Source organism: Mixophyes fleayi, chromosome 6, assembly GCF_038048845.1.
Source record: "Mixophyes fleayi isolate aMixFle1 chromosome 6, aMixFle1.hap1, whole genome shotgun sequence".
Taxonomy (NCBI): domain Eukaryota; kingdom Metazoa; phylum Chordata; class Amphibia; order Anura; family Limnodynastidae; genus Mixophyes; species Mixophyes fleayi.
Window position 1 is genome coordinate 189,996,066 of NC_134407.1, and position 4,138 is coordinate 190,000,203.

Genomic DNA, 4,138 nt, shown 5'->3' on the forward strand with positions numbered 1-4,138 from the left:
CTTCCAATTTAGATTCAATATCTGGATCATTTTAACAACAACAAGGCACAGCTGAAAAAAACATAAAACAATATCTAAAAAAACAAATTGGTGAAGTTGTAGAAATACACTAAAGTGGCACTAAAGATGAAAAATATATATATTTGATATGTTATTACTGAGGGTAAACTATATTTCCTTGCTTAGAGCTGTTTTAATCAAAATGAGCTCGCTGTATGATGCTGACAATTACCATATTTTTTGTAAAGTATTTCCTGCATTTTTAGTCACTGATATTAATTCATAAATAGGCAGAAAGGACAGGATTTCACTTGTTAGACTTGGCTGCCCTTGGTGTCCCCTGTTCACCCCATTGCATATGCAGATGTATGTCCCGATTTAACACATGCATAGTTCACTGCATGATCTGCACAAGCAAAAAGCTTACAATTAATGCTAAGATGTTCCATTGTCTCCTTTAGCCGTCCTCTCATTCACTTACAGCTTTCTTCTCATCTTAATATGCTACTCATGTAAGTGTCAGATCAATTTGCTTAACTAAAAAGCCCAATGACTTCAGCCCAATGACAATCCAAAAAGTCAGTGGTATTTTCAAATATGAGCAATGTCCACCCATTCCTGATTTTTACATCACATAGAAACATTGCATTTTTACAGATGGGATGCATAATCTGGCACAGCATTGTCTGTCCCACAGAGATGAGGAATATCTCCATTCACCCAGGTCAACTCACCATCCGATGCAACATGTACTGACCACTCAATGAACACCCTTTTACCATGAAAATCTATGTGCATCCCCTTTGAGATTGTCACTGAGTCCAACAATACAGTTTTGGGATGTTGCAAAGCCACTTACAGGATTCATATTCTGCCCAGCAACTACCCAGCACTCTCTCACCCTGGATACATTATTCTGTATCAGTGAAAGCCTGGTTACCTTACATCCGTAGAAGCCCTCACATTCCTGAGATTCTTAGAGAGCTGGTACTAAAATTACACATTGGTTCGTAGATTCTTATGTAATATAATCATTTTTATATTTCCTGTGCAAACAATATAGCAGCCCAGCCCATTTTAATAAGTGTAAAGCATAAAAAATAGTCTGAAAGAAAATAAACTCTTACTTTTTTAAACAAAATATAATGTCTTGGACAAAAGCTACAGCCATCACAGAGATAGGTAATAAATAGAAATACACTTACTCTTAATTTCAACGATCCGTTTTGTTGGCCTAGTTTTAGATTGGTTTCTTCAGATCTGTAAGAAAAGATACATAGATTAAAATGTAAAAAAAGAACTAGTTAAACATATAGTATGGTTATGTGTATTTCATATGAATTTAAAAGGAATATAAAAGGATTAATATATAATACGCTATAAAGCCAAGCCTACGGAGATATCACACTTTCCCTCGAAAGATTGCATTGAAATAATTTAGAATCTTTTGGCCATGTCCGTGAATCTGATTGCCCAAGGTCCTGCGTTTATGGTAATTGGCTGACTGTGCTGAATTGCCTGACCTGTACAATATAGCCAAAAAAACATACTGGTAGGTTAATTGGCTGCTATCAAAATTGACCCTAGTCTCTCCCTCTCTGTCTGTCTGTCTGTCTCCCTCTCTGTCTGTCTGTCTGTGAGTGTGTGTCTATATTAGGGAATTTAGACTGTAAACTCCAATGGGGCAGGGACTGATGTGAATGAGTTCTCTGTACAGCGCTGCGGAATTAGTGTTGCTATATAAATAAATGATGATGATGATGATGATGATAGCCAACCACTTGTGAGGTAAACTTAAACAGAGATCCATTCAGCGCTTACGCTAAAAAACAGCAACTGCCTGTGTTTGTCCAGCTTCAGGGACAGACCTAAGATGCTAGATGATTTCTGTAAGGATCTTTAATTCCTCAATTCCCCCATGCTCAAAAAGTTTGGTTAATTTTGTTAACTATTAAAATGGAAGTAGACTACATAATAAAAACACCTATTTTAAACTCAGCTTATATAGAATCTATTCATACATATGGTAAAGTGGTAAATGGGCATTTTATCCTAACTACAATGTTATCCTCACCTGAGTAGATGCTGTACTAAGGAGTACAGGTGTTCAGTTTTGTTTTAAAGTAGATCTCTAATTGGGTCTAAAGTTCAAAATTTTGTGATAAATTCTGACGTTTTAGATAGACTAAAAAAGTCAGCAAAAAGTTGAACAAGATATACAAGCTGGTTTGAACATGTTTAAGCTTGTACAATCTCAAATGGTTACATCTAATGGTTTTCCATGTGAATGGAGAGTTCAAAGCTTGAACAGAGTAATGTTTACTGTTCAAATTAGAAGCATTAAAAATAAGCTTGAACATTTTATAGTTTATTATCTTTTGTTATAATTACAAACTGAAGAGAAAATATAATCCAAACAATTGGGGTCTAATGTAGAGCTGGACGTCTGTCTGTTTTTTTGTGTGTGTGTATAAAATATACATTTCTGCACTGCCCCCCAAAAATGGATGTACATGCATCTGAATGCAGATTCGGCTGCATTATGCACTTATGACTGCACACTTAGAGAGGGAGGGAAGGGACGGACAAGCATAGCTCAAGTTAGGATGTGTTTTCGTAAATGAGACTGACACATATACACCTGTCGCTTGCAAGTGCCGGACAGCTGGTACAAATATACACACTAATGCTTACAGCTTTATATCCTTGGAGTGGCAGAACATGAATGGCCAAGCAAGCATAAGCGTATGTGGGACTGAATGAAGCATTCCCAGATCCACCTCTGTAGGAGCCTTATCTGCTGTGGGTGCTGGAGGACTGGTTTAAACCTACACAATGATGATGACTGTCAGCAGCGTTATGTAGTAGCCCCTGATTGGCTTTTTGCATTTTGACCTTCTGTGACTTTCTCTAGAAAGACAGTGTGTACATAACACACTTTTATGTTGTGTACACATAGTTTAATGCAACTTTTCCACTTACAACTAACACTGTCAAGCCACATTTGTATCGATAGATGTACATACACACCTTTGTCAGGGGCACACTGGGCTGGGGGGCAGGGAGGCATCTGTCCCCCTGGCCAGTCCCATAGTTGGCTACCTTGGACTGGGTCACTGGGCCACCTGCAGTTTTTTTCCTACGCTGCTGAGTTGAGTCTTGCCACCCGGGCTAAATTTTGACAGCCCTCCCCTGACCCTTGTACACCTTACATGCACCATACATGAAGTTGCAGGCATATATTTGCATTACTTAATTGCAATTTGCTCTTTCCATTTGGAATGTGACAAGAAAAAAGAAAAAAAACAACGTGTTTCTATTTAATTTAATTTGTATTTTGCATTTGTGTTTGTATTTATTTATATTTTATATGGTAAATGCTACTTTTGCATTTACTACTTACACTGTCAAGCACAGTACTACTGTTTTTCAGTTGGATACTTCTTAAGATACATCAGACTCGATAAACACATGTTAGTACACCTTTTTTGCGTACTTCTTCTGTGTAATATAAAATGCATTCAAATCTAAATGTGGTCCATTGAGCCTTGGTAAAATGACAGACCATAACATATTAATTAAAGGAATTACCATTTCCTAAACAACAGAGGCATTTCCTAAATGACATAGTTGAAACTACCACTGTATAGTTATTCAATGACTATGATCCATATTTACATTCTCTTGTCATTATAACCACAGAACCAGAAATACAGTACTCACTCATCGTTTTCAGCTACTCTTAGATAGACTTCACATTGCTGTGCATAAAAGCTTAATTTGTCTTGTTTCGCTTGTAATAAGAAGGTTGCAAATATATCTAAATTTAAGTAAAAATTAGCATATTGCTTATTAAACTTCTTTTTGGTTGAAAATGGAGCCCTAAAGAAAGGAAAAAAAATGCAAATAAAAATGTTCAATTGTTCTCAGGACATAATCTGTATTTTTAGAAAAAGTGTTAGGTTAAAATATGAAAAGCATGTTCAAGTGCTGATAATGCTAATGCAGTAGCTAAGTTAAGGACCTTCAGGTTGGAACTTCATTTTAAAATATTCTTTGGGAGGAGTTTCTAAAAACTGGGGCACAGTTAACTCACCACAAAACCAAAACAGATAGGGGCGCCATAGTATTGGAAGGA

General features: G+C 36.6%; 1 long non-coding RNA gene across 1 annotated transcript; it reads right to left on the bottom strand.

The window, feature by feature from the left end:
* Positions 1-3,786, bottom strand: LOC142160525 (uncharacterized). Its single transcript, XR_012693259.1, has 3 exons — positions 3,724-3,786; positions 1,206-1,260; positions 1-51 (listed from the first exon to the last, which is right to left on the bottom strand). It is a non-coding gene; the product is annotated as an uncharacterized LOC142160525 (long non-coding RNA).
* Positions 3,787-4,138: the final 352 nt, after the last annotated feature.